This window comes from Pinus tabuliformis, chromosome 5_1, assembly GCF_031772625.1.
Source record: "Pinus tabuliformis cultivar Carrire ecotype Pingquan chromosome 5_1, CPIR1, whole genome shotgun sequence".
Taxonomy (NCBI): Eukaryota; Viridiplantae; Streptophyta; class Pinopsida; order Pinales; family Pinaceae; genus Pinus; species Pinus tabuliformis.
The window spans coordinates 203,620,136-203,631,382 of NC_142305.1; the positions used below are offsets into that span (position 1 = coordinate 203,620,136).

Below are 11,247 nucleotides of genomic sequence, written 5' to 3' on the forward strand. Positions count from 1 at the left end.
GACTGATAAGGACCCTCACCATATGAATAGTGAGTGACTCCGTCCCTTTAGGGTGCTCGACCATAAGGGAGAGGAGAGGAGAGGTCCGGCAGGGTGAGCCTGTCGAACTCTCGACATATGGGAGAGGTAACGAACGCTCGACTAAAAGGCCGCCATCGCTTGACCAACCTTTAGTTACTTATTTGAGAGGGGCCACCCAATAAGCATCAAGGAAGTACGCCTATAAGAAAGCGTAATTACCTATCTCATTCAGGCAGGGAGATCGTCATGACCGTAATGACATATATAATATATGAATATGAAGGCTGCCGGCATTCGAAAGGCCCTATATTATTTAGGGGTCGCTCACTCATTCATATGGGTGAGGGGCATTTGATGCTCAAAATAGATCATACTCAAAAAAAGAGTTTGATCCTGGTTCAGAACGAACGCTAGCTATATGCTTAACACATGCAAGTCGAACGTGGCTTGCTTCCCCATCCATCCACGTGGGGGCAGAAGGGCAAGATGAATGGCCCCCTCCTAGCGCGTGCTCACTCACTCAAATGATATGCGAGTGGTGTGCTGGGCGTGGGGCACAACAAGCAAAGTGGTGAACGGGTGCGTAACGCGTGGGAATCTGCCGAATAGTTCACTCCAAATCCTGAATAATTCATAAAGCAAGCTAATTCGCGCTGTTCGATCAGCCCACGTAGTATCAGGTAGTTGGTTAGGTAAAGGCTGACCAAGCCAATGATGCTTAGCAGGTCTTTTTGGATGATCAGCCACACTGGGACTGAGACACGGCCCAGACTCCCTCGGGGGGCAGCAGTGGGGAATATTGGACAATGGGCTCACGCCCGATCCAGCAATATCGCGTGGGTGAAGAAGGGCACTGTCGCTTGTCAAGCTCTTTCGTCGAGTTTTGATCATGACAGGACTCGAGGAAGAAGCCCCGGCTAACTCCGTGCCAGCAGCCGCGGTAATACGGGGGGGGGGCAAGTGTTATTCGAAATGACTGGGCGTAAAGGGCACGTAGGCGGTGAAAAGGGTGGAAAGTGAAAGTCGCCAAAACACTGGCGGGGTGCTTTCTTGACCATTTCACTTGAGTGAGATAGGGGAGAGTGGAATTTCGTGTGGAGGGATCAAATCCTAAGATATACGAAGGAACGCCAACCACGAAGGCAGCTCTCTGGGTCCCCACTGACGCTGGGGTGCGAAAGCATGGGGAGCAAACAGGATCAGATACCCTGGTAGTCCATGCCGTAAGCGATGAGTGTTCGTCCTTGGTCTGCCTGCCTACTAGGTAGGATTAGGATCAGGGGCCCAGCTAACGTGTGAAACACTCCACCTGGGGAGTACGGTCGTAAGACTGAAACTCAAAGGAATTGATGGGGGCCTGCACAAGCGGTGGAGCATGTGGTTTAATTCGATACAACGCGCAGAACCTTACCAGCCCTTGACATATGAACAAGTGTGCCTGTCCTTAACGGGATGGTGCGAAAATTCATACAGGTGCTGCATGGCTGTCGTCAGCTCGTGTCGTGAGATGTTTGGTTAAGTCCTATAACGAGCGAAACCCTCGTTTTGTGTTGCTGAGACATGCGCTAACGGATCAATGTCATCGCCCCTTCTCAAGGGCGAGGGTGAGTAAGCGAACTCTCGGAGGCAAGCGCCTCTTTTTGATTGATGACACTCCTATGAAGGCAGGTGCGTGCTGCACTCACAAGAGACTGCCAGTGATATGCTGGAGGAAGGTGGGGATGACGTCAAGTCCGCATGGCCCTTATGGGCTGGGCCACACACGTGCTACAATGGCAATGACAATGGGAAGCAAGGCCGTAAGGCGGAGCGAATCCAGAAAGATTGCCTCAGTTTGGATTGTTCTCTGCAACTTGAGAACATGAAGTTGGAATCGCTAGTAATCGCGGATCAGCATGCCGCGGTGAATATGTACCCGGGCCCTGTACACACCGCCCGTCACACCCTGGGAGTTGATTTCGCCCGAAGCATCAGACCAATGATCACCCTATCTATATATGTTCCACTAGTGTGGCCCACTATGGTTGGGGTGGTCTTATTGGCGCATACCACGGTGGGGTCTTCGACTGGGGTGAAGTCGTAACAAGGTAGCCGTAGGGGAACCTGCGGCTGGATCGAATCCCTCTCCTGGACAGTCGAGTGTGCTAACGCACCCTCACCATATGAATAGTGAGTGACTCCGTCCCTCTCCTCTCCCTCTCCCTCTCCTTAACAGTCGAGCACCTAAAGGTCCTTAAGGTCGAGCAACTAAAGTTCCTCTCCTTAACAGTCGAGCCTGCTTACGCATCCTCTCCCTATGGTCGAGCACCTAAAGGTCCTTATGGTCGAGAAACTAAAGTTTCAATTTACTTATTGGGTGGGGGGGCTCGTAACCTCGGCCGAGTCGATGGCGACCTTATGTCGAGAGTTCGGCAAGCTCACCCTACGGGCCTGTTGTCGAGAGTTCGGCAAGCTCACCCTCACTGACACACTCGGGTTCTGGCTGAGCTTCCTATGGCGGAAAGCGGACTTCAAGCGTAAGGCAAGGGTCCTAAGGCAAGGCTCGTTCATAGGTCCTAGGGCAGAGGCATTATGTAAGAGTAGTGTAAGTCAGGTCCCAAGGAGTAATTCCAAAGGCTATTTCCCCAAGGCTGTAGGGAGTTAACCAAGAAGAGTTTCAGGAAGGTATCCCAAGGCTGAATCAGTAAGGCAGAGTTTCAGTTCCCAAGGCGTCTGATGATAGGTTCCAAAGGCTGTTCCAAAGGCTGAGTGTCAGGATCCCAAGGAGTAGTTATATGAGGCGGCCCCGTAGGTATGAGGCAGAGGGTCCCAAGATAGATAGGGATGTTTCCCAAGGAGTAGTTCTGATGCGTTACCAGGGCTAGTCCACCACCACAAAAGGCAGTAGGTATTAGGTTACCATATTCCACCCAAGGCATAGGTAATAGGCAGAGGTTCCAAAGGCGGAGTTTAAGGCATTTCCAAAGGTTGTTCCAAAGGCTGAGTGAAAGTTTCCAGGGATGAGGGCATAGGGTGTTACCAAGGCAAGTCCCGCGCAAGGCTGTATGTATGACCCAAGTAAGGCTGATAAGTATGTTCCCAAGGCTGAGTTTGATGAGGGTTCCAAGGATGAGTTTAAATCGAGAGTGTATACGTCCAGGTCCGGTCAGTGGTAACACGTCATGCCTGGTAGGGTTGTAAGGGTAATCACTTTTCCCCTTTCATTTCGTGGCTCACCCCACTCTTTATTCTGAAGATGTTGGCAATCCAATCTCTTTCTATCTCTATATATCCAACAGCTTCCACCAAACTAAGATTTCTGTTGGTGAAAACCCGCCAGTGTCTTTATTTCCCCTTTGATTCAATCAAATTCCTTCTGCCCCTGGTACTTTCCCCGTACCGTGTGTTGTCCTGTCTTGTGCTGGATGTGAGAATACGCCACTAACATAATCCCATTCATTCAATCAAAGCATGCCCCTAGTTAGCTAGTTTCGTTTAATTAAGCACAAGCCATCCATGCATTATATATGTGCATATCCCAAACAAAAATAAGCTAAGCACAACCTGACACTCCTTAACTTCTTCCGTCCCCTTTGGCCGGCCACTCCTCTGGGCCAGCAAGCATCATTGTAAGAATCCAATAAGTATTGGTGCCCCCACCTAATTCACACACTTGGTTTCTGTCTGCGAACTTCCTATGGCGAACAGAAAACGGACCTCATACTGACTTATCATACGGGCTCCAGAAAGCTAGACAGACAGATGACCGTAGACCGGTTCTTCCGTTGGATAACTGGTATTGGGATGTAGCACCTGGTGAATAAGGATCGGAATGTATTATTGGAATTGGTCCAACATCGGAACGTCTTATTAGTGAATCGGACTTGATTGATCTCATTGATTGGTAGATCGTTTCGGTGCATGGTATATAACTGAGCTCGTTGGTTTGCAGCATGGGCGGCCCAGTGGGTGGTGCGCGGGAGCAATGCGCGATCTACTTACTGGCATTAGGACCCCGCCCAGTGAAGCTCGGTAATAACCTTAGTAGGATTAGGCCTAGGTTGCGCACAGTAAGCTGATGATGGGATCCGTAGCGAAACTCTATTGTCGCGGGAATGGGTGGAGGAACCTAACTTGCCCTGTTACGAGCCATTGGACGGTCGGTTTGGAACACATCGGAATCCTGCCTGTGTCTCCGGAGCAAATGCGCTTGGCGATCGGGAATGCTCGCCTTGGTGAATCGGCGATTGGTATCTCGCTCAGGGTCGATAGCTATGCAACTGGTGTTGGATCGATCGACATCAACTGGGACTGGATATAGATCTGCGGGATCCACTTTTGGCCTTGGGCAAGTAAAGCAAGTCCCAGCAAGTTGGAGTTAGTTGGTCGTTTCCAGGCAAGCTCGTAAGCAGTTTGAGTTTGGTGGGAGTTTGAACTGAGTAACGATGAGTGTCCAGGGTGGGATGGAAAGCCAGGTCAATGCTACCTACTGGTTGGAGAGGTGGTTGCTCTTTCTGGTCTCTTCCTAAGACCTCCTAATCTGGCCACTCAGTAAGGCCAGGCAGCTCTCTATTCGTTTTCAACCCCGATCATTATGCCCTCCCTCATCCGGGGGTCCATGGGGTAACGGCATCTCTCCCTCCCGTATCGTGTGATGGTGTAAATGGGTGTTATGGCTCGATCGGTTGATTTCTTCGTCGAGCCAGTGTTCGCCTGGGGTTGGGCTCAATGGGATGGCCCGCCCTTGGTGGTATGGATGGGTGTAATCGATCTAGCAATCAATCAAAAACAAATGCAATGAGAAAAGATTGATTGATTGCAACTAGAAGATATTCGAGCAACATTTGTAAATCAAAACAAGCACATAGAAGCTCTGGGTGTAGCAACGTATGCGATGTTGTATCTTCTTCTTGGTGGGATGGTGTATATTCTCTCCTGTTGTGAAGGTTGGATTAGCTCTTTCTTGGTGGGCTTGGTGTGAGGTTGGCTCTTCTGGTTTGGGTAATCCTCATCCAGTGGTCGAGCCGCGCATCATGATTGGATTCGATGTTGCTATTATATATGTCATTATGGTATCGCTGATTGAATGACGATCTCCCTCATGTATAATGAAATGTCTCTTTGTATACGAGATTCTTTTCCAGTTTCAATTTACTTATTGGGTGGGGGGGCTTTAAGATAGAAGGGAGGCTGGCAGTACTATCTGCATCACAGGAACATTCGCCAAAGTGTCTAAGCAGATCCAGTAGATGGACCAGTTAGATATCGATACCCAGCAACATAAGTTTCACACGTAGCAAATACTAGGAGTGCAGGAGCAGAACCAAGAGCAAAGACAAAGCCAGTCGTTTACCTTTACTAAGTAGATCCAGAAGCTTATACGGGAGTAGCTACACCAATAGTAGATTCTCATGATCCAACAGCAATAAAGCACGCAGACCCAGATCCATAGCTAGCAACATACCTTCCATTTATAGAGCCCGTAGTAGCACCCCTTCTTATAGCTCCATTTCGTGATCGAGGTTCAGAGTCAGTCACTTGCCTTGATGAGCTAGATCAAAACCCAACCTTATCTGTTTACCCATATCCAGATTAAGACCCAGTGCCAGTAGTTTCTCCTGTTGATTAAGCAGTTTAACCCATTGACCCGGGAGATGTAGCGATAGATTAAGCTGTTGATTCATCAGTTGATCCAGTCAATGAACCAGAAGCATCTATTGAACCAGAAGCTAAGGTAGCTAGAGAACCACCTGTAACAGGGAAGGTAGTCGTTTCTGACCCAGCAGTAGATTCATATGTATATTAAGAAGTTGGACCAGTTGATCCACCTTAAGCACTAGTCCCAGCAGCATATCGAGATGGAGACTTCGAAGTAGCCGTATATAGAGAAGCGGCACTAATGGCAAGGGAATGAGATCCGGTACCAGTAGATCCAGTGACATAGGTAGAAGAGAAAGTGGACCAAGCATAAGTAGAGCCAGTAGCATATCCAGTAGTTGACCTTGTTCCGGGTTTATGCACATCCCTACCTATTATATAGCTAGTTACAGATCGAGATCCATACCCAGTTTACCCCGAACCAAAGAAAGCATCACTAGCAGCATAGGTATAGAGTTTCTTATTTTGACCTATAAGCAAAGGCAGCATATGTATATGAGTCAGCCGAGTAAGTTGATTCGGTTTTTTCCGTTTCAGCTGCACGAGCACTTCCATACCCAGTTACACCACCAACAGTAGTGACCGTTGTTGAATATCCGTAAGCACAAGTTGGTCCAGCAGCATCCCTTCCAGTCTTTAGTCCTTGATGCTGCAGTAGTCGATTCATTCTTTTCACCAGCAGCATAAGTAGCATTTGAACCAGTTGTCCTAGTCGAACAATCAGTTGATCCACTAGTTTACGTCGTTGAAACCTCTATCTTTGCGTGTGCCTCTGCTACTATGGGTGAGGGGACTGGATCTTTATCTGGGCGAGATGGTGGCTTTGCTAATGCTTCTGGAACTGAATCTGCTTTTGCTGGCTTGGATGCTTTCACTTATATAAGGTCCAAGATGCTGCGAATTAAGCCCTACGCCTGCACGCTATCCATGTGTTAGAGATAGAAATAGCTCCCTATTCAAGCCAACATCAAGGTAGTGCCCCGTAGTGACAAGGTTGGGGATCCGGCCCATAGAATAGTCCATGATAGCGCTACGTCCAAGCGAGAATCCTACTATACGCTCATGTTTTCTGTACAATAGAGTTCCTCGTTTGTTAGGAGTTGAACCGAAACAATCGAGCGGAGGGTTCCTGCTATGGGTAATAACATGATAGGTGTAACGCATGCTATAAAGTGTTTCCAATTTTCTCTGGTGTATTGAGAATTGCAAAAATCCAGTGAATTTGACGGGTCGTAATTCCTGTAGTTACGCAGGCTACCCACTAGCTATAAATCCATCTCCCTCAACTGAATCCACTGGATCAACCGCACAATCTGCTGGAACTATATCTGCTGGATCGAAGGCTGCTGGACCAGGAACTACTGCTATAGGATAGGATATAGGATCTACTTACCAAAGCTACAGAAACCACCACCCTTGCTAGTGCTTATGGCTCTGCTCCTGTCTTTCCCGCTGCTTCTCCCTATGTCTCTACTACATAAACTTAGGGCATATGGGGTAGCACGAAGATGAAAGCATGGTGAGCGCTACATTCATTTGGGCATACATAGCGCACTTCTTTGACCTGAGTGCTGCCTTCCTTCCACTTACACCAGAGCAGCTTCCTTACCCACCGATAGGTATTATTCTACCGCCTTTATAGCTGCCAACTATGTCTTGACTATTGACTCGGATACTGATGGTGTTGGATCAACAGATGAAACAACTGCCTCTTCTCGCGCTCGGGATTACGTATTAGTAACTGCTTCTTCCGTTGCGAGGCGATCAACCACCGGTAGTAAAGGCGGAACCGGAGCCATTTGACTTTGATCCCATTCCAAAAGCAAATCGAGATTGAGTTCCAAGTCCAGTCGTTGGCCTTGAATCAGTTGATCCCACATAGGTAGCAGCATTAGTGGTAGAGCCTGAAGCAGTTTAGATCCTTAAGCCATAGAGGCAAGAGTTTCACCATTACCAGAGATAGAGGAAGCATCTCGCCCAGCGTCCTTTATAGTTTGAGATCGAGCAGATCCAGTTGTTTCCTCGATAACTATCATCTTCTCTTCGATGTAAGTAGGACGAGTTCATACCTAAGCAGGAAGACTTGCACCTGCCCAAAGTCTGAATCTAGGAATGGTTTCCCTTGAACGAAGGAAGGCAAGAGTAGTTCGCCAGAGCTGAGAATCCTCTACCAGCCACTGAGCTCTCGAGAAAGGTAAGGAAGCCTCGCACAAGCTGGAAAGCCCCAACTTTGAGTGGGCTTCTTTCCCTCGCTTTTAGGAAGATGGACTCGTCTTGGATTTCAGTCAGCATGGAGTTCAGGTATCAGTCTGAGCTGTAGCTGCACGATAGGCTAGTCAGAATGCCAGTTGTAGGTCTTTTATGGTCGTCAATCTCCTTCCCTGATTACAGGAAAGCGCCCTCTGGGTCCTTCTTCTTCGGATTGAATTAAGCGGTAAACTACTACTAGTAGCTATCGACCAATTAGAACGGCCTCACTCAAAGGTGACTCGGCGGGGAAGAAGAGTTCATAGTGGTTGGTACCCAGCAGTATCTGAAAGCAAGTGTTCTGGAAGCTGTAAAGCTAATGGCGTATAGGGGGTACCTACGTGATGGTGTTAGTAATAAGGGTAAGGGTTGGTTGGTCGATCCATCCGTACACTTCCAGCATTAGAACATGGGGTTGCTTAGTTAGTGGCGGCGTTCACATCCCATGAGAGTGCCCTACGGGGGCGAACCAAGAGCAGAGCAGTTATGGCGCATAGCGAGCGTGGAAGAAAGAGAAAGCCATGGTTTGGTGATGATGATCCTACCGCTTGCCCCCTGGTTGGGTATTTTGAGCCAATGCTTTCATGATACCCTGCTAAGAAGTCTTCCCCTGGCTTAGCACGTGTATGTATGCTTTCATTATTTCCTTTCTAGTGCGATACTGTGTGCTAGTGCTGTAGTTGTTAGCCATGTGCCATAGTTTGCCGTCCGTTGTACCGCCCCCCAACTGGGTGGTATGTGGAACTATGGTAATTGCGCTATGGGAAGTTCTCTACTGGGGAATGGGTAGTAATTGTGCAATGTGTTTCGGGCTTAACTATGTACTTGTGCTCAGGGAATGTATTGAAGACGCCTCCTATCAGCATTGATGTCGAACCTCATCAATGAAGTGGGCTAACTTCATAAGATCCATTGTCCAACCCAACCCCAGCTTCGTTGCTAGTCCTCCGGTCTGCAAGTATATAAAGCAATGAACCATGAAGATATAGCAGCAGGTGAGAAGAATATTAAGTCACTCTGCATGCATTCTTTAGCTTGTGTATTATATATAGCAATTATGCAAAATGACTCATTGTATCATTCTGTGTAGGATAGTGTGCCTTGTGATTAGCACGTGTATGTATGCTTTCATTATTTCCTTTCTAGTGCGATACTGTGTGCTAGTGCTGTAGTTGTTAGCCATGTGCCATAGTTTGCCGTCCGTTGTACCGCCCCCCAACTGGGTGGTATGTGGAACTATGGTAATTGCGCTATGGGAAGTTCTCTACTGGGGAATGGGTAGTAATTGTGCAATGTGTTTCGGGCTTAACTATGTACTTGTGCTCAGGGAATGTATTGAAGACGCCTCCTATCAGCATTGATGTCGAACCTCATCAGTGAAGTGGGCTAACTTCATAAGATCCATTGTCCAACCCAACCCCAGCTTCGTTGCTAGTCCTCCGGTCTGCAAGTATATAAAGCAATGAACCATGAAGATATAGCAGCAGGTGAGAAGAAGATTAAGTCGCTCTGCATGCATTCTTTAGCTCGTGTATTATATATGGCAATTATGCAAAATGACTCACTGTATCATTCTGTGTAGGATAGTGTGCCTTGTGATTAGGCCCCTACCTCCCAGTGTGACCCTCCTGTTCTGTTGGGTAAGTAGTTTCTGGGTATTGTCTAATTGTGAATGGGTACTTGCATCCTGGGCCTGATGTCCTCTCGGCTGGCGTGTACCGGTGGTAATGAGGGGCAAGGTGTCCTGGGTATGGGCAAGGGGTTCTATCTCTTGTCAACCAGAAATCGGCGCTGACTAGGTCCCGATCAACTATAGTAGCACCTGGATATGCACCTGGAATGGGCTATGGCTCTCCAACGGGCACTGTATATCAATCTGTTGTATCTGCTTCTAGGTCTTGCAGCCCATTGATTAAGTTGATCCGCCACCACCTCGCTTGCTAGTAGCTTATATGCCAGTGCCGCAATAAGCATAAAAGACAGAGGCAGAGACAAGGGCAGAGACCACATAAGAAACAGAGGTCAAAGCATCAGAATAGGTAATCCCGCAACCAGCGGTTGGGGATCAAGATCAATAAGTAGATCCACCATCCCAGGCATTAGAGATAGAGGTAGTTTCAGCTGACCGAGTACCAGTAAATGATGTCAGTGACCCGGATGGAAGGGATGATTCGTGGCGTTGCCCTAGTCGTTTGGTCTATTGCCCATTTTCGATTTGACCACGCCACCCTGCTTACCTCGGAGCTTCGCTGGGCCTCACTCAACGCATTAATAACTCAGTCGGGCGGGCTCAGTTTGTAGTGTGTCCCAACACTTCTTTCTTGTTCGAACCAACGCGCCTCAAATCTTGGATCTCAATCACCAGCTGGAATCACGAAATCAAGTTTTATCCACTCCTATCCTGATATTTCTTATTCTTATTTTGGTCATTTTTATTACTAATAGGAGGATCAGGTGCTAAACGCTTCAATAATAATAGGGTGGAAATTGATTCTATTATTTATACATATACCCACACCCCCTTTCATAATGGCTCGACCGGCTGCGGGATGGATGCACAATCATCAACGATGTAACATCCATAATATGCATGCGATCACATGATGCTCCCTCCTGTTGACTTGTATGGGATAATAGTAAATGAGTTTGGGAATGGTGTACGTCGCCCGTAGGTTCCTTTTCTCATTCAGCATGCCTGATACGTTCGCTCTGAATCATTGGGGCGGATCAGATGCCTCCCTGCTAAATCAAGTTAGGGCCCTTCGTGGACACCTGCCTGATACATGTATCCTATGATGGCTTTTCTCACCGTAGGATACATGTGGCATGCTCCGCGGGACGTTATTCACAGAAAGCACCTTTGCTCGAGAATACTCTAAATAATTCATTATACTTGGCCTGAGGCTTATTATTTATTGGCCTTGGCCCGAAGTGATGTCCCTACTACTGACTGGGAAACTCTCTTCCATGAAACTGACACGTAGGTATGAGTGCAATAGAAGCAGCCCCACCTGGATCTTTTCATAGGTTTCCCTCCGACCTGAGTGATAAAGTGATAAGCAAGCCACTTACTTCTGGCAGCAGCGACCCCGTGATATGAGCCAGACCAGCCAGAAAGAAAGGGAGATCGGAAACTTTGAAGTGATAGTGAAAGAAAGAGCTCCCGGTTAGAAGCTTGCTATCCGTCTTGTTTTACTAGGTACCCCCGCTTCTCTTGCGACTGAAGCTGGCCTTGGGTCTGGGTTTCGATCTGGAACAGCTGCTACTAGTGGGGGTGCTACTAGTGAGGTTGCAGGTACTGGATCGACTGAGTCAACTGTATAATTGACTGCTGCTTATCTA

At 47.9% G+C, this 11,247-nt stretch overlaps 1 pseudogene; it reads left to right on the forward strand.

Moving 5' to 3' along the window:
• Positions 1 to 401: 401 nt before the first annotated feature.
• LOC149164104 (18S ribosomal RNA) lies at positions 402 to 2,141 on the forward strand (annotated as a pseudogene).
• The last annotated feature ends 9,106 nt before the right edge of the window (positions 2,142 to 11,247 follow it).